This window comes from Podarcis muralis, chromosome 13, assembly GCF_964188315.1.
Source record: "Podarcis muralis chromosome 13, rPodMur119.hap1.1, whole genome shotgun sequence".
Lineage (NCBI taxonomy): Eukaryota > Metazoa > Chordata > Lepidosauria > Squamata > Lacertidae > Podarcis > Podarcis muralis.
Window position 1 is genome coordinate 47,912,696 of NC_135667.1, and position 20,103 is coordinate 47,932,798.

A 20,103-nucleotide genomic window follows, 5' to 3' on the forward strand; every position below is an offset into this window, starting at 1 on the left:
GGGTCACAATTTCAGCAAAAATCTGACTTTTGTCAAGTCATTCAAAAATGGTGCCGGAAGCTTGAAAATGATCCCCTGAAAGGTTTGGCGATGGAAACAGAAGGCTTTTTATCGCAGGACAAGAAATCAGCCATCAAAAACTTAACCGGCAGAAAATATTTTTTAAAAAAACTCCCTAAGCCCCGGGGTCACAATTTCAGCAAAAATCTGACTTTTGGCAGTTCACTCAAAAATGGTGCCAACCCGTTGCAAATGCTCCGCTGAAAGCTTTGGCGATGGAAACAGAAGGCTTTTTATCACAGGACAAGAAATCAGCCCTCAAAAACTTAACCGGCAGAAAATATTTTTTTGAAAAAATCCCTAAGTCCCGGGGTCACAATTTCAGCAAAAATCTGACTTTTGGCAGTTCACTCCAAAATGGTGCCAACCGGTTGCAAGTACTCCCCTGAAAGGTTTGGCACTCGAAACAGAAGGCTTTTTATCACAGGACAAGAAATCAGCCCTCAAAAACTTAACCGGCAGAAAATATTTTTTTGAAAAAATCCCTAAGCCCCGGGGTCACAATTTCAGCAAAAATCTGACTTTTGGCAATTCACTCAAAATGGTGCCAACCGGTTGTAAGTGCTCCCCTGAAAGCTTTGGCGATGGAAACAGAAGGCTTTTTATCAAAGGACAAGAAATCAGCCCAAAAAACTTAACCGGCAGAAAATACTTTTTTGAGAAAATCCTTAAGCCCCGGGGTCACAATTTAAACAAAAATCTGACTTTTGGCAATTCACTCAAAAATGGTGCCAGAAGCTTGCAAATGATCCCCTGAAAGCTTTGGCGATGGAAACAGAAGGCTTTTTATCACAGGACAAGAAATCAGCCCTCAAAAATCTTAATCGGCAGAAAATATTTTTTGAAAAAATCCCTAAGCCCCGGGATCACAATTTCAGCAAAAATCTGACTTTTGGCAGTTCACTCAAAAATGGTGCCAACCCCTTGCAAATGCTCCCCTGAAAGCTTTGGCGAAGGAAAACAGAAGGCTTTTTATCACAGGACAAGAAATCAGCCCTCAAAAACTTAACCGGCAGAAAATATTTTTTTGAAAAAATCCCTAAGCCCCGGGTCACAATTTCAGCAAAAATCTGACTTTTGGCAGTTCACTCAAAAATGGTGCCAACCCCTTGCAAATGCTCCGCTGAAAGCTTTGGCGATGGAAACAGAAGGCTTTTTATCAAAGGACAAGAAATCAGCCATCAAAAACTTAACCGGGAGAAAATATTTTTTTAAAAAAAATCCCTAAGCCCCGGAGTCACAATTTCAGCAAAAATCTGACTTTTGGCAGTTCACTCAAAAATGGTGCCAACCAGTTGCAAGTACTCCCCTGAAAGGTTTGGCACTCGAAACAGAAGGCTTTTTATCACAGGACAAGAAATCAGCCCTCAAAAACTTAACCGGCAGAAAATACTTTTTTGAAAAAATCCCTAAGCCCCGGGGTCACAATTTCAGCAAAAATGTGACTTTTGGCAATTCACTCAAAAATGGTGCCAAAAGCTTGAAAATGCTCTCCTGAAAGGTTTGGCACTCGAAACAGAAGGCTTTTTATCACAGGACAAGAAATCAGCCCTCAAAAACCTAACCGGCGAAAAATATGGTGCCAACCGGTTGCAAATGCTCCCCTGAAAGCTTTGGTGATGGAAACAGAAGGCTTTTTATCACAGGACAAGAAATCAGCCGAAAAAATTTAACCGGCAGAAAATACTTTTTTAAAAAAATCCTTAAGCCCCGGGGTCACAATTTCAACAAAAATCTGACTTTTGGCAATACACTCAAAAATGGTGCCAGAAGCTTGCAAATGATCCCCTGAAAGCTTTGGCGATGGAAACAGAAGGCTCTTTATCACAGGACAAGAAATCAGCCCTCAAAAATCTTAACCGGCAGAAAATATTTTTTTGAAAAATCCCTAAGCCCCGGGGTCACAATTTCAGCAAAAATCTGACTTATGTCAAGTCACTCAAAAATGGTGCCGGAAGCTTGAAAATGATCCCCTGAAAGGTTTGGCACTAGAAACAAAAGGCTTTTTATCACAGGACAAGAAATCAGCCCTCAAAAACTTAACCGGCAGAAAATATTTTTTTGAAAAAATCCCTAAGCCCCGGGGTCACAATTTCAGCAAAAGTCTGACTTTTGGCAGTACACTCAAAAATGGTGCCAACCCCTTGCAAATGCTCCGCTGAAAGCTTTGGCGATGGAAACAGAAGGCTTTTTATCACAGGACAAGAAATCAGCCATCAAAAACTTAACCGGCAGAAAATATTTTTTTTAAAAAAATCCCTAAGCCCCGGGGTCACAATTTCAGCAAAAATCTGACTTTTGGCAGTTCACTCAAAAATGGTGCCAACCGGTTGCAAGTACTTCCCTGAAAGGTTTGGCACTCGAAACAGAAGGCTTTTTATCACAGGACAAGAAATCAGCCCTCAAAAACTTAACCGGCGGAAAACATTTTTTTGAAAAAATCACTAAAACACGGGGTCACAATTTCAGCAAAAATCTGACTTTTGGCAGTTCACTCAAAAATGGTGCCAGAAGCTTGCAAATGATCCCCTGAAAGCTTTGGTGATGGAAGCAGAAGGCTTTTTATCAGAGGACAAGAAATCAGCCCTCAAAAACTTAACCGGCAGAAAATATTTTTTTGAAAAAATCCCTAAGCCCCGGGGTCACAATTTCAGCAAAAATCTGACTTTTGGCAGTTCACTCAAAAATGGTGCCAGAAGCTTGCAAATGATCCCCTGAAAGCTTTGGCGATTGAAACAGAAGGCTTTTTATCACAGGACAAGAAATCAGCCCAAAAAACTTAACCGGCAGAAAATATTTTTTTGAAAAAATCCCTAAGCCCCGGGGTCACAATTTCAGCAAAAATGTGACTTTTGGCAATTCACTCAAAAATGGTGCCAAAAGCTTGAAAATGCTCTCCTGAAAGGTTTGGCACTCGAAACAGAAGGCTTTTTATCACAGGACAAGAAATCAGCCCTCAAAAACTTAACCGGCAGAAAATATTTTTTTGAAAAAATCCCTAAGCCCCGGGGTCACAATTTCAGCAAAAATCTGACTTTTGTCAATTCACTCAAAAATGGTTCCAAAAGCTTTGAAATGCTCCCCTGAAAGGTTTGGCACTCGAAACAGAAGGCTTTTTATCACAGGACAAGAAATCACCCCTCAAAAACTTAACCGGCGGAAAATATGGTGCCAACCGGTTGCAAATGCTCCCCTGAAAGCTATGGCGATGGAAACAGAAGGCTTTTTATCACAGGACAAGAAATCAGCCGAAAAAATTTAACCGGCAGAAAATACTTTTTTAAAAAAATCCTTAAGCCCCGAGGTCACAATTTAAACAAAAATCTGACTTTTGGCAATTCACTCAAAAATGGTGCCAGAAGCTTGCAAATGATCCCCTGAAAGCTTTGGCGATGGAAACAGAAGGCTTTTTATCACAGGACAAGAAATCAGCCCTCAAAAATCTTAACCGGCAGAAAATATTTTTTTGAAAAAATACCTAAGCCCCGGGGTCACAATTTCAGCAAAAATCTGACTTTTGTCAAGTCACTCAAAAATGGTGCCAGAAGCTTGACAATGATCCCCTGAAAGGTTTGGCGATGGAAACAGAAGGCTTTTTATCACAGGACAAGAAATCAGCCCTCAAAAATCTTAACCGGCAGAAAATATTTTTTTGAAAAAATCCCTAAGCCCCGGGGTCACAATTTCAGCAAAAATGTGACTTTTGGCAATTCACTCAAAAATGGTGCCAAAAGCTTGAAAATGCTCTCCTGAAAGGTTTGGCACTCGAAACAGAAGGCTTTTTATCACAGGACAAGAAATCAGCCCTCAAAAACTTAACCGGCAGAAAATATTTTTTTGAAAAAATCCCTAAGCCCCGGGGTCACAATTTCAGCAAAAATCTGACTTTTGGCAATTCACTCAAAAATGGTGCCAACCGGTTGCAAGTGCTCCCCTGAAAGCTTTGGCGATGGAAACAGAAGGCTTTTTATCAAAGGACAAGAAATCAGCCCAAAAAACTTAACCGGCAGAAAATACTTTTTTGAGAAAATTCTTAAGCCCCGGGGTCACAATTTCAGCAAAAAATCTGACTTTTGTCAAGTCACTCAAAAATGGTGCCTGAAGCTTGAAAATGCTCCCCTGAAAGCTTTGGCGATGGAAACAGAAGGCTTTTTATCACAGGACAAGAAATCAGCCCTCAAAAACTTAACCGGCAGAAAATATTTTTTTGAAAAAATCCCTAAGCCCCGGGGTCACAATTTCAGCAAAAATCTGACTTTTGGCAGTTCACTCAAAAATGGTGCCAGAAGCTTGCAAATGATCCCCTGAAAGCTTTGGCGATGGAAACAGAAGGCTTTTTATCAGAGGACAAGAAATCAGCCCTCAAAAACTTAACCGGCAGAAAATATTTTTTTGAAAAAATCCCTAAGCCCCGGGGTCACAATTTCAGCAAAAATGTGACTTTTGGCAATTCACTCAAAAATGGTGCCAAAAGCTTGAAAATGCTCTCCTGAAAGGTTTGGCACTCGAAACAGAAGGCTTTTTATCACAGGACAAGAAATCAGCCCTCAAAAACTTAACCCGCAGAAAATATTTTTTTGAAAAAATCCCTAAGCCCCGGGGTCACAATTTCAGCAAAAGTCTGACTTTTGTCAATTCACTCAAAAATGGTTCCAAAAGCTTTGAAATGCTCCCCTGAAAGGTTTGGCACTCGAAACAGAAGGCTTTTTATCACAGGACAAGAAATCACCCCTCAAAAACTTAACCGGCGGAAAATATGGTGCCAACCGGATGCAAATGCTCCCCTGAAAGCTATGGCGATGGAAACAGAAGGCTTTTTATCACAGGACAAGAAATCAGCCGAAAAAATTTAACCGGCAGAAAATACTTTTTTAAAAAAATCCTTAAGCCCCGAGGTCACAATTTAAACAAAAATCTGACTTTTGGCAATTCACTCAAAAATGGTGCCAGAAGCTTGCAAACGATCCCCTGAAAGCTTTGGCGATGGAAACAGAAGGCTTTTTATCACAGGACAAGAAATCAGCCCTCAAAAACTTAACCGGCGGAAAATATTTTTTTGAAAAAATCCCTAAGCCCCGGGGTCACAATTTCAGCAAAAATCTGACTTTTGTCAAGTCACTCAAAAATGGTGCCGGAAGCTTGAAAATGATCCCCTGAAAGGTTTGGCGATGGAAACAGAAGGCTTTTTATCGCAGGACAAGAAATCAGCCATCAAAAACTTAACCGGCAGAAAATATTTTTTAAAAAAACTCCCTAAGCCCCGGGGTCACAATTTCAGCAAAAATCTGACTTTTGGCAGTTCACTCAAAAATGGTGCCAACCAGTTGCAAATGCTCCGCTGAAAGCTTTGGCGATGGAAACAGAAGGCTTTTTATCACAGGACAAGAAATCAGCCCTCAAAAACTTAACTGGCAGAAAATATTTTTTTGAAAAAATCCCTAAGCCCCGGGGTCACAATTTCAGCAAAAATCTGACTTTTGGCAGTTCACTCCAAAATGGTGCCAACCGGTTGCAAGTACTCCCCTGAAAGGTTTGGCACTCGAAACAGAAGGCTTTTTATCACAGGACAAGAAATCAGCCCTCAAAAACTTAACCGGCAGAAAATATTTTTTTGAAAAAATCCCTAAGCCCCGGGGTCACAATTTCAGCAAAAATCTGACTTTTGGCAATTCACTCAAAATGGTGCCAACCGGTTGCAAGTGCTCCCCTGAAAGCTTTGGGGATGGAAACAGAAGGCTTTTTATCAAAGGACAAGAAATCAGCCCAAAAAACTTAACCGGCAGAAAATACTTTTTTGAGAAAATCCTTAAGCCCCGGGGTCACAATTTAAACAAAAATCTGACTTTTGGCAATTCACTCAAAAATGGTGCCAGAAGCTTGCAAATGATCCCCTGAAAGCTTAGGCGATGGAAACAGAAGGCTTTTTATCACAGGACAAGAAATCAGCCCTCAAAAATCTTAATCGGCTGAAAATATTTTTTTGAAAAAATCCCTAAGCCCCGGGGTCACAATTTCGGCAAAAATCTGACTTTTGGCAGTTCACTCAAAAATGGTGCCAACCCCTTGCAAATGCTCCCCTGAAAGCTTTGGCGATGGAAAACAGAAGGCTTTTTATCACAGGACAAGAAATCAGCCCTCAAAAACTTAACCAGCAGAAAATATTTTTTTAAAAAAATCCCTAAGCCCCGGGGTCACCATTTCAGCAAAAATCTGACTTTTGGCAGTTCACTCAAAAATGGTGCCAACCCCTTGCAAATGCTCCGCTGAAAGCTTTGGCGATGGAAACAGAAGGCTTTTTATCAAAGGACAAGAAATCAGCCATCAAAAACTTAACCGGGAGAAAATTTTTTTTTTTAAAAAAAACCATAAGCCCCGGGGTCACAATTTCAGCAAAAATCTGACTTTTGGCAGTTCACTCAAAAATGGTGCCAAAAGCTTGAAAATGCTCTCCTCAAAGGTTTGGCACTCGAAACAGAAGGCTTTTTATCACAGGACAAGAAATCAGCCCTCAAAAACTTAACCGGCAGAAAATATTTTTTTGAAAAAATCCCTAAGCCCCGGGGTCACAATTTCAGCAAAAATCTGACTTTTGTCAATTCACTCAAAAATGGTTCCAAAAGCTTTGAAATGCTCCCCTGAAAGGTTTGGCACTCGAAACAGAAGGCTTTTTATCACAGGACAAGAAATCACCCCTCAAAAACTTAACCGGCGGAAAATATGGTGCCAACCGGTTGCAAATGCTCCCCTGAAAGCTTTGGCGATGGAAACAGAAGGCTTTTTATCACAGGACAAGAAATCAGCCGAAAAAATTTAACCGGCAGAAAATACTTTTTTAAAAAAATCCTTAAGCCCCGAGGTCACAATTTAAACAAAAATCTGACTTTTGGCAATTCACTCAAAAATGCTGCCAGAAGCTTGCAAATGATCCCCTGAAAGCTTTGGCGATGGAAACAGAAGGCTTTTTATCACAGGACAAGAAATCAGCCCTCAAAAATCTTAACCGGCAGAAAATATTTTTTTGAAAAAATCCCTAAGCCCCGGGGTCACAATTTCAGCAAAAATCTGACTTTTGTCAAGTCACTCAAAAATGGTGCCGGAAGCTTGAAAATGAACCCCTGAAAGGTTTGGCGATGGAAACGCAAGGCTTTTTATCGCAGGACAAGAAATCAGCCATCAAAAACTTAACCGGCAGAAAATATTTTTTTAAAAAACTCCCTAAGCCCCGGGGTCACAATTTCAGCAAAAATCTGACTTTTGGCAGTTCACTCAAAAATGGTGCCAACCCGTTGCAAATGCTCCGCTGAAAGCTTTGGCGATGGAAACAGAAGGCTTTTTATCACAGGACAAGAAATCAGCCCTCAAAAACTTAACCGGCAGAAAATATTTTTTTGAAAAAATCCCTAAGCCCCGGGGTCACCATTTCAGCAAAAATCTGACTTTTGGCAGTTCACTCAAAAATGGTGCCAACCAGTTGCAAGTACTCCCCTGAAAGGTTTGGCACTCGAAACAGAAGGCTTTTTATCACAGGACAAGAAATCAGCCCTCAAAAACTTAACCGGCAGAAAATATTTTTTTGAAAAAATCCCTAAGCCCCGGGGTTACAATTTCAGCAAAAATCTGACTTTTGTCAATTCACTCAAAAATGGTTCCAAAAGCTTTGAAATGCTCCCCTGAAAGGTTTGGCACTCGAAACAGAAGGCTTTTTATCACAGGACAAGAAATCACCCCTCAAAAACTTAACCGGCGGAAAATATGGTGCCAACCGGTTGCAAATGCTCCCCTGAAAGCTTTGGCGATGGAAACAGAAGGCTTTTTATCACAGGACAAGAAATCAGCCGAAAAAATTTAACCGGCAGAAAATACTTTTTTAAAAAAATCCTTAAGCCCCGAGGTCACAATTTAAACAAAAATCTGACTTTTGGCAATTCACTCAAAAATGGTGCCAGAAGCTTGCAAATGATCCCCTGAAAGCTTTGGCGATGGAAACAGAAGGCTTTTTATCACAGGACAAGAAATCAGCCCTCAAAAATCTTAACCGGCAGAAAATATTTTTTTGAAAAAATCCCTAAGCCCCGGGGTCACAATTTCAGCAAAAATCTGACTTTTGTCAAGTCACTCAAAAATGGTGCCGGAAGCTTGAAAATGAACCCCTGAAAGGTTTGGCGATGGAAACAGAAGGCTTTTTATCGCAGGACAAGAAATCAGCCATCAAAAACTTAACCGGCAGAAAATATTTTTTTAAAAAACTCCCTAAGCCCCGGGGTCACAATTTCAGCAAAAATCTGACTTTTGGCAGTTCACTCAAAAATGGTGCCAACCCGTTGCAAATGCTCCGCTGAAAGCTTTGGCGATGGAAACAGAAGGCTTTTTATCACAGGACAAGAAATCAGCCCTCAAAAACTTAACCGGCAGAAAATATTTTTTTGAAAAACTCCCTAAGCCCCGGGGTCACAATTTCAGCAAAAATCTGACTTTTGGCAGTTCACTCAAAAATGGTGCCAACCCCTTGCAAATGCTCCGCTGAAAGCTTTGGCGATGGTAACAGAAGGCTTTTTATCAAAGGACAAGAAATCAGCCATCAAAAACTTAACCGGGAGAAAATATTTTTTTAAAAAAAATCCATAAGACCCGGGGTGACAATTTCAGCAAAAATCTGACTTTTGGCAGTTCACTCAAAAATGATGCCAACCAGTTGCAAGTACTCCCCTGAAAGGTTTGGCACTCGAAACAGAAGGCTTTTTATCACAGGACAAGAAATCAGCCCTCAAAAACTTAACCGGCAGAAAATATTTTTTTGAAAAAATCCCTAAGCCCCGGGGTCACAATTTCAGCAAAAATCTGACTTTTGGCAATTCACTCAAAATGGTGCCAACCGGTTGCAAGTGCTCCCCTGAAAGCTTTGGCGATGGAAACAGAAGGCTTTTTATCAAAGGACAAGAAATCAGCCCTCAAAAACTTAACCGGCAGAAAATATTTTTTTGAAAAAATCCCTAAGCCCCGGGATGACAATTTCAGCAAAAATCTGACTTTTGTCAATTCACTCAAAAATGGTTCCAAAAGCTTTGAAATGCTCCCCTGAAAGGTTTGGCACTCGAAACAGAAGGCTTTTTATCACAGAACAAGAAATCAGCCCTCAAAAACTTAACCGGCGGAAAATATGGTGCCAACCGGTTGCAAATGCTCCCCTGAAAGCTTTGGCGATGGAAACAGAAGGCTTTTTATCACAGGACAAGAAATCAGCCGAAAAAATTTAACCGGCAGAAAATACTTTTTTAAAAAAATCCTTAAGCCCCGGGGTCACAATTTCAACAAAAATCTGACTTTTGGCAATTCACTCAAAAATGGTGCCAGAAGCTTGCAAATGATCCCCTGAAAGCTTTGGCGATGGAAACAGAAGGCTTTTTATCACAGGACAAGAAATCAGCCCTCAAAAACTTAACCGGCATAAAATATTTTTTTAAAAAAATCCCTAAGCCCCGGGGTCACAATTTCAGCAAAAATCTGACTTTTGGCAGTTCACTCCAAAATGGTGCCAACCGGTTGCAAGTACTCCCCTGAAAGGTTTGTCACTCGAAACAGAAGGCTTTTTATCACAGGACAAGAAATCAGCCCTCAAAAACTTAACCGGCAGAAAATATTTTTTTGAAAAAATCCCTAAGCCCCGGGGTCACAATTTCAGCAAAAATCTGACTTTTGGCAATTCACTCAAAATGGTGCCAACCGGTTGCAAGTGCTCCCCTGAAAGCTTTGGCGATGGAAACAGAAGGCTTTTTATCAAAGGACAAGAAATCAGCCCAAAAAACTTAACCGACAGAAAATACTTTTTTGAGAAAATCCTTAAGCCCCGGGGTCACAATTTAAACAAAAATCTGACTTTTGGCAATTCACTCAAAAATGGTGCCAGAAGCTTGCAAATGATCCCCTGAAAGCTTTGGCGATGGAAACAGAAGGCTTTTTATCACAGGACAAGAAATCAGCCCTCAAAAATCTTAATCGGCAGAAAATATTTTTTTGAAAAAATCCCTAAGCCCCGGGGTCACAATTTCAGCAAAAATCTGACTTTTGGCAGTTCACTCAAAAATGGTGCCAACCCCTTGCAAATGCTCCCCTGAAAGCTTTGGCGATGGAAAACAGAAGGCTTTTTATCACAGGACAAGAAATCAGCCCTCAAAAACTTAACCGGCAGAAAATATTTTTTTTAAAAAATCCCTAAGCCCCGGGGTCACCATTTCAGCAAAAATCTGACTTTTGGCAGTTCACTCAAAAATGGTGCCAACCCCTTGCAAATGCTCCCCTGGAAGCTTTGGCGATGGAAACAGAAGGCTTTTTATCAAAGGACAAGAAATCAGCCATCAAAAACTTAACCGGGAGAAAATACTTTTTTAAAAAAAATCCCTAAGCCCCGGGGTCACAATTTCAGCAAAAATCTGACTTTTGGCAGTTCACTCAAAAATGGTGCCAAAAGCTTGAAAATGCTCTCCTGAAAGGTTTGGCACTCGAAACAGAAGGCTTTTTATCACAGGACAAGAAATCAGCCCTCAAAAACTTAACCGGCAGAAAATATTTTTTTGAAAAAATCCCTAAGCCCCGGGGTCACAATTTCAGCAAAAATCTGACTTTTGTCAAGTCACTCAAAAATGGTGCCGGAAGCTTGAAAATGATCCCCTGAAAGGTTTGGCGATGGAAACAGAAGGCTTTTTATCGCAGGACAAGAAATCAGCCATCAAAAACTTAACCGGCAGAAAATATTTTTTAAAAAAACTCCCTAAGCCCCGGGGTCACAATTTCAGCAAAAATCTGACTTTTGGCAGTTCACTCAAAAATGGTGCCAACCCGTTGCAAATGCGCCGCTGAAAGCTTTGGCGATGGAAACAGAATGCTTTTTATCACAGGACAAGAAATCAGCCCTCAAAAACTAAACCGGCAGAAAATATTTTTTTGAAAAAATCCCTAAGCCCCGGGGTCACAATTTCAGCAAAAATCTGACTTTTGGCAGTTCACTCAAAAATGGTGCCAACCCCTTGCAAATGCTCCGCTGAAAGCTTTGGCGATGGAAACAGAAGGCTTTTTATCAAAGGACAAGAAATCAGCCATCAAAAACTTAACCGGGAGAAAATATTTTTTTTAAAAAAATCCATAAGCCCCGGGGTCACAATTTCAGCAAAAATCTGACTTTTGGCAGTTCACTCAAAAATGGTGCCAACCAGTTGCAAGTACTCCCCTGAAAGGTTTGGCACTCGAAACAGAAGGCTTTTTATCACAGGACAAGAAATCAGCCCCCAAAAACTTAACTGGCAGAAAATATTTTTTTGAAAAAATCCCTAAGCCCCGGGGTCACAATTTCAGCAAAAATGTGACTTTTGGCAATTCACTCAAAAATGGTGCCAAAAGCTTGAAAATGTTCTCCTGAAAGGTTTGGCACTCGAAACAGAAGGCTTTTTATCACAGGACAAGAAATCAGCCCTCAAAAACTTAACCGGCAGAAAATATTTTTTTGAAAAAATCCCTAAGCCCCGGGATGACAATTTCAGCAAAAATCTGACTTTTGTCAATTCACTCAAAAATGGTTCCAAAAGCTTTGAAATGCTCCCCTGAAAGGTTTGGCACTCGAAACAGAAGGCTTTTTATCACAGGACAAGAAATCAGCCCTCAAAAACTTAACCGGCGGAAAATATGGTGCCAACCGGTTGCAAATGCTCCCCTGAAAGCTTTGGCGATGGAAACAGAAGGCTTTTTATCACAGGACAAGAAATCAGCCCTCAAAAATCTTAACCGGCAGAAAATATTTTTTTGAAAAAATCCCTAAGCCCCGGGGTCACAATTTCAGCAAAAATCTGACTTTTGGCAGTTCACTCAAAAATGGTGCCAACCGGTTGCAAGTGCTCCCCTGAAAGCTTAGGCACTCGAAACAGAAGGCTTTTTATCACAGGACAAGAAATCAGCCCTCAAAAACTTAACCGGCAGAAAATATGTTTTTGAAAAAATCCCTAAGCCCCGGGGTCACCATTTCAGCAAAAATCTGACTTTTGGCAGTTCACTCAAAAATGGTGCCAACCCCTTGCAAATGCTCCGCTGAAAGCTTTGGCGATGGAAACAGAAGGCTTTTTATCAAAGGACAAGAAATCAGCCCTCAAAAACTTAACCGGCATAAAATATTTTTTTAAAAAAATCCCTAAGCCCCGGGGTCACAATTTCAGCAAAAATCTGACTTTTGGCAGTTCACTCCAAAATGGTGCCAACCGGTTGCAAGTACTCCCCTGAAAGGTTTGTCACTCGAAACAGAAGGCTTTTTATCACAGGACAAGAAATCAGCCCTCAAAAACTTAACCGGCAGAAAATATTTTTTTGAAAAAATCCCTAAGCCCCGGGGTCACAATTTCAGCAAAAATCTGACTTTTGGCAATTCACTCAAAATGGTGCCAACCGGTTGCAAGTGCTCCCCTGAAAGCTTTGGCGATGGAAACAGAAGGCTTTTTATCAAAGGACAAGAAATCAGCCCAAAAAACTTAACCGACAGAAAATACTTTTTTGAGAAAATCCTTAAGCCCCGGGGTCACAATTTAAACAAAAATCTGACTTTTGGCAATTCACTCAAAAATGGTGCCAGAAGCTTGCAAATGATCCCCTGAAAGCTTTGGCGATGGAAACAGAAGGCTTTTTATCACAGGACAAGAAATCAGCCCTCAAAAACTTAACCGGCAGAAAATATTTTTTAAAAAAAATCCCTAAGCCCCGGGGTCACCATTTCAGCAAAAATCTGACTTTTGGCAGTTCACTCAAAAATGGTGCCAACCCCTTGCACATGCTCCGCTGAAAGCTTTGGCGATGGAAACAGAAGGCTTTTTATCAAAGGACAAGAAATCAGCCATCAAAAACTTAACCGGGAGAAAATACTTTTTTAAAAAAAATCCCTAAGCCCCGGGGTCACAATTTCAGCAAAAATCTGACTTTTGGCAGTTCACTCAAAAATGGTGCCAAAAGCTTGAAAATGCTCTCCTGAAAGGTTTGGCACTCGAAACAGAAGGCTTTTTATCACAGGACAAGAAATCAGCCCTCAAAAACTTAACCGGCAGAAAATATTTTTTTGAAAAAATCCCTAAGCCCCGGGGTCACAATTTCAGCAAAAATCTGACTTTTGTCAAGTCACTCAAAAATGGTGCCGGAAGCTTGAAAATGATCCCCTGAAAGGTTTGGCGATGGAAACAGAAGGCTTTTTATCGCAGGACAAGAAATCAGCCATCAAAAACTTAACCGGCAGAAAATATTTTTTAAAAAAACTCCCTAAGCCCCGGGGTCACAATTTCAGCAAATATCTGACTTTTGGCAGTTCACTCAAAAATGGTGCCAACCCGTTGCAAATGCTCCGCTGAAAGCTTTGGCGATGGAAACAGAAGGCTTTTTATCACAGGACAAGAAATCAGCCCTCAAAAACTAAACCGGCAGAAAATATTTTTTTGAAAAAATCCCTAAGCCCCGGGGTCACCATTTCAGCAAAAATCTGACTTTTGGCAGTTCACTCAAAAATGGTGCCAACCCCTTGCAAATGCTCCGCTGAAAGCTTTGGCGATGGAAACAGAAGGCTTTTTATCAAAGGACAAGAAATCAGCCATCAAAAACTTAACCGGGAGAAAATATTTTTTTTAAAAAAATCCATAAGCCCCGGGGTCACAATTTCAGCAAAAATCTGACTTTTGGCAGTTCACTCAAAAATGGTGCCAACCAGTTGCAAGTACTCCCCTGAAAGGTTTGGCACTCGAAACAGAAGGCTTTTTATCACAGGACAAGAAATCAGCCCCCAAAAACTTAACTGGCAGAAAATATTTTTTTGAAAAAATCCCTAAGCCCCGGGGTCACAATTTCAGCAAAAATGTGACTTTTGGCAATTCACTCAAAAATGGTGCCAAAAGCTTGAAAATGTTCTCCTGAAAGGTTTGGCACTCGAAACAGAAGGCTTTTTATCACAGGACAAGAAATCAGCCCTCAAAAACTTAACCGGCAGAAAATATTTTTTTGAAAAAATCCCTAAGCCCCGGGATGACAATTTCAGCAAAAATCTGACTTTTGTCAATTCACTCAAAAATGGTTCCAAAAGCTTTGAAATGCTCCCCTGAAAGGTTTGGCACTCGAAACAGAAGGCTTTTTATCACAGGACAAGAAATCAGCCCTCAAAAACTTAACCGGCGGAAAATATGGTGCCAACCGGTTGCAAATGCTCCCCTGAAAGCTTTGGCGATGGAAACAGAAGGCTTTTTATCACAGGACAAGAAATCAGCCGAAAAAATTTAACCGGCAGAAAATACTTTTTTTAAAAAATCCTTAAGCCCCGGGGTCACAATTTCAACAAAAATCTGACTTTTGGCAATTCACTCAAAAATGGTGCCAGAAGCTTGCAAATGCTCCGCTGAAAGCTTTGGCGATGGAAACAGAAGGCTTTTTATCACAGGACAAGAAATCAGCCATCAAAAACTTAACCGGGAGAAAATATTTTTTTAAAAAAAATCCCTAAGCCCCGGGGTCACAATTTCAGGAAAAATCTGACTTTTGGCAGTTCACTCAAAAATGGTGCCAACCGGTTGCAAGTACTTCCCTGAAAGTTTTGGCACTCGAAACAGAAGGCTTTTTATCACAGGACAAGAAATCAGCCCTCAAAAACTTAACCGGCGGAAAACATTTTTTTGAAAAAATCACTAAAACCCGGGGTCACAATTTCAGCAAAAATCTGACTTTTGGCAGTTCACTCAAAAATGGTGCCAGAAGCTTGCAAATGATCCCCTGAAAGCTTTGGCGATGGAAACAGAAGGCTTTTTATCACAGGACAAGAAATCAGCCCTCAAAAACTTAACCTGCAGAAAATATTTTTTTAAAAAAATCCCTAAGCCCCGGGGTCACAATTTCAGCAAAAATCTGACTTTTGGCAGTTCACTCAAAATGGTGCCAACCCCTTGCAAATGCTCCCCTGAAAGCTTTGGCGATGGAAAACAGAAGGCTTTTTATCACAGGACAAGAAATCAGCCCTCAAAAACTTAACCGGCAGAAAATATTTTTTTTAAAAAATCCCTAAGCCCCGGGGTCACCATTTAGGCAAAAATCTGACTTTTGGCAGTTCACTCAAAAATGGTGCCAACCCCTTGCAAATGCTCCGCTGAAAGCTTTGGCGATGGAAACAGAAGGCTTTTTATCAAAGGACAAGAAATCAGCCATCAAAAACTTAACCGGGAGAAAATATTTTTTTTAAAAAAATCCCTAAGCCCCGGGGTCACAATTTCAGCAAAAATCTGACTTTTGGCAGTTCACTCAAAAATGGTGCCAAAAGCTTGAAAATGCTCTCCTGAAAGGTTTGGCACTCGAAACAGAAGGCTTTTTATCACAGGACAAGAAATCAGCCCTCAAAAACTTAACTGGCAGAAAATATTTTTTTGAAAAAATCCCTAAGCCCCGGGGTCACAATTTCAGCAAAAATCTGACTTTTGTCAATTCACTCAAAAATGGTTCCAAAAGCTTTGAAATGCTCCCCTGAAAGGTTTGGCACTCGAAACAGAAGGCTTTTTATCACAGGACAAGAAATCACCCCTCAAAAACTTGACCGGCGGAAAATATGGTGCCAACCGGTTGCAAATGCTCCCCTGAAAGCTTTGGCGATGGAAACAGAAGGCTTTTTATCACAGGACAAGAAATCAGCCGAAAAAATTTAACCGGCAGAAAATACTTTTTTAAAAAAATCCTTAAGCCCCGAGGTCACAATTTAAACAAAAATCTGACTTTTGGCAATTCACTCAAAAATGGTGCCAGAAGCTTGCAAATGATCCCCTGAAAGCTTTGGCGATGGAAACAGAAGGCTTTTTATCACAGGACAAGAAATCAGCCCTCAAAAATCTTAACCGGCAGAAAATATTTTTTTGAAAAAATCCCTAAGCCCCGGGGTCACAATTTCAGCAAAAATCTGACTTTTGTCAAGTCACTCAAAAATGGTGCCGGAAGCTTGAAAATGATCCCCCTGAAAGGTTTGGCGATGGAAACAGAAGGCTTTTTATCGCAGGACAAGAAATCAGCCATCAAAAACTTAACCGGCAGAAAATATTTTTTAAAAAAATTCCCTAAGCCCCGGGGTCACAATTTCAGCAAAAATCTGACTTTTGGCAGTTCACTCAAAAATGGTGCCAACCCGTTGCAAATGCTCCGCTGAAAGCTTTGGCGATGGAAACAGAAGGCTTTTTATCACAGGACAAGAAATCAGCCCTCAAAAACTTAACCGGCAGAAAATATTTTTTTGAAAAAATCCCTAAGCCCCGGGGTCACAATTTCAGCAAAAATCTGACTTTTGGCAGTTCACTTAAAAATGGTGCCAACCCCTTGCAAATGCTCCGCTGAAAGCTTTGGCGAAGGAAAGAGAAGGCTTTTTATCAAAGGACAAGAAATCAGCCATCAAAAACTTAACCGGGAGAAAATATTTTTTTAAAAAAAATCCATAAGCCCCGGGGTCACAATTTCAGCAAAAATCTGACTTTTGGCAGTTCACTCAAAAATGGTGCCAACCAGTTGCAAGTACTCCCCTGAAAGGTTTGGCACTCGAAACAGAAGGCTTTTTATCACAGGAAAAGAAATCAGCCCTCAAAAACTTAACCGGGAGAAAATATTTTTTTTAAAAAATCCCTAAGCCCCGGGGTCACAATTTCAGCAAAAATCTGACTTTTGGCAGTTCACTCAAAAATGGTGCCAACCCCTTGCAAATGCTCCGCTGAAAGCTTTGGCGATGGAAACAGAAGGCTTTTTATCACAGGACAAGAAATCAGCCATCAAAAACTTAACCGGCAGAAAATATTTTTTTAAAAAAATCCCTAAACCCCGGGGTCACAATTTCAGCAAAAATCTGACTTTTGGCAGTTCACTCAAAAATGGTGCCAACCCCTTGCAAATGCTCCGCTGAAAGCTTTGGCGATGGAAACAGAAGGCTTTTTATCAAAGGACAAGAAATCAGCCATCAAAAACTTAACCGGGAGAAAATATTTTTTTTAAAAAAATCCCTAAGCCCCGGGGTCACAATTTCAGCAAAAATCTGACTCTTGGCAGTTCACTCAAAAATGGTGCCAACCGGTTGCAAGTACTCCCCTGAAAGGTTTGGCACTCGAAACAGAAGGCTTTTTATCACAGGACAAGAAATCAGCCCTCAAAAACTTAACCGGGAGAAAATATTTTTTTAAAAAAATCCCTAAGCCCCGGGGTCACAATTTCAGCAAAAATCTGACTTTTGGCAATTCACTCAAAAATGGTGCCAACCGGTTGCAAATGCTCCCCTGAAAGGTTTGGCACTCGAAACAGAAGGCTTTTTATCACAGGACAAGAAATCAGCCCTCAAAAACTTAACCGGCAGAAAATATTTTTTTGAAAAAGTCCCTAAGCCCCGGGGTCACAATTTCAGCAAAAATCTGACTTTTGGCAATTCACTCAAAAATGGTGCCAAAAGCTTGAAAATGCTCTCCTGAAAGGTTTGGCGATGGAAACAGAAGGCTTTTTATCACATGACAAGAAATCAGCCCTCAAAAATCTTAACCGGCAGAAAATATTTTTTTGAAAAAATCCCTAAGCCCCGGGGTCACAATTTCAGCAAAAATTTGACTTTTGGCAGTTCACTCAAAAATGGTGCCAACCCCTTGCAAATGCTCCCCTGAAAGCTTTGGCGATGGAAAGAGAAGGCTTTTTATCACAGGACAAGAAATCAGCCCTCAAAAACTTAACCGGAAGAAAATATTTTTTTGAAAAAATCCCAAAGCCCCGGGGTCACAATTTCAGCAAAAATCTGACTTTTCTCAAGTCACTCAAAAATGGTGCCAAAAGCTTGAAAATGCTCCCCTGAAAGTTTTGGCACTCGAAACAGAAGGCTTTTTATCACAGGACAAGAAATCAGCCCTCAAAAACTTAACCGGCAGAAAATATTTTTTTTAAAAAATCCCTAAACCCCGGGGTCACAATTTCAGCAAAAATCTGACTTTTGGCAGTTCACTCAAAAATGGTGCCAACTGGTTGCAAATGCTCCGCTGAAAGCTTTGGCGATGGAAACAGAAGGCTTTTTATCAAAGGACAAGTAATCAGCCATCAAAAACTTAACCGGGAGAAAATATTTTTTTTAAAAAAATCCCTAAGCCCCGGGGTCACAATTTCAGCAAAAATCTGACTTTTGGCAGTTCACTCAAAAATGGTGCCAACCCCTTGCAAATGCTCCCCTGAAAGCTTTGACGATGGAAAACAGAAGGCTTTTTATCACAGGACAAGAAATCAGCCCTCAAAAACTTAACCGGGAGAAAATATTTTTTAAAAAAAATCCCTAAGCCCCGGGGTCACAATTTCAGCAAAAATCTAACTTTTGGCAGTTCACTCAAAAATGGTGCCAAAAGCTTAAAAATGCTCCCCTGAAAGGTTTGGCACTCGAAACAGAAGGCTTTTTATCACAGGACAAGAAATCAGCCCTCAAAAACTTAACCGGGAGAAAATATTTTTTTAAAAAAGTCCCTAAGCCCCGGGGTCACAATTTCAGCAAAAATCTGACTTTTGGCAGTTCACTCAAAAATGGTGCCAACCCCTTGCAAATGCTCCGCTGAAAGCTTTGGCGATGGAAACAGAAGGCTTTTTATCACAGGACAAGAAATCAGCCATCAAAAACTTAACCGGCAGAAAATATTTTTTTAAAAAAATCCCTAAACCCCGGGGTCACAATTTCAGCAAAAATCTGACTTTTGGCAGTTCACTCAAAAATGGTGCCAACCCCTTGCAAATGCTCCGCTGAAAGCTTTGGCGATGGAAACAGAAGGGTTTTTATCAAAGGACAAGAAATCAGCCATCAAAAACTTAACCGGGAGAAAATTTTTTTTTTAAAAAAATCCCTAAGCCCCGGGGTCACAATTTCAGCAAAAATCTGACTTTTGGCAGTTCACTCAAAAATGGTGCCAACCGGTTGCAAGTACTCCCCTGAAAGGTTTGGCACTCGAAACAGAAGGCTTTTTATCACAGGACAAGAAATCAGCCGTCAAAAACTTAACCGGGAGAAAATATTTTTTTAAAAAAATCCCTAAGCCCCGGGGTCACAATTTCAGCAAAAATCTGACTTTTGGCAATTCACTCAAAAATGGTGCCAAAAGCTTGAAAATGCTCTCCTGAAAGGTTTGGCGATGGAAACAGAAGGCTTTTTATCACAGGACAAGAAATCAGCCCAAAAAACTTGACCGGCAGAAAATACTTTTTTGAGAAAATCCTTAAGCCCCGGGGTCACAATTTAAACAAAAATCTGACTTTTGGCAGTTCACTCAAAAATGATGCCAGAAGCTTGCAAATGATTCCCTGAAAGCTTTGGCGATGGAAACAGAAGGCTTTTTATCACATGACAAGAAATCAGCCCTCAAAAATCTTAACCGGCAGAAAATATTTTTTTGAAAAAATCCCTAAGCCCCGGGGTCACAATTTCAGCAAAAATCTGACTTTTGGCAGTTCACTCAAAAATGGTGCCAACCCCTTGCAAATGCTCCCCTGAAAGCTTTGGCGATGGAAACAGAAGGCTTTTTATCACAGGACAAGAAATCAGCCCTCAAAAACTTAACCGGAAGAAAATATTTTTTTGAAAAAATCCCAAAGCCCCGGGGTCACAATTTCAGCAAAAATCAGACTTTTCTCAAGTCACTCAAAAATGGTGCCAAAAGCTTGAAAATGCTCCCCTGAAAGGTTTGGCACTCGAAACAGAAGGCTTTTTATCACAGGACAAGAAATCAGCCCTCAAAAACTTAACCGGCAGAAAATATTTTTTTGAAAAAATCCCTAAGCCCCGGGGTCACAATTTCAGCAAAAATCTGACTTTTGTCAATTCACTCAAAAATGGTTCCAAAAGCTTTGAAATGCTCCCCTGAAAGGTTTGGCACTCGATACAGAAGGCTTTTTATCACAGGACAAGAAATCACCCCTGAAAAACTTAACCGGCGGAAAATATGGTGCCAACCGGTTGCAAATGCTCCCCTGAAAGCTTTGGCGATGGAAACAGAAGGCTTTTTATCACAGGACAAG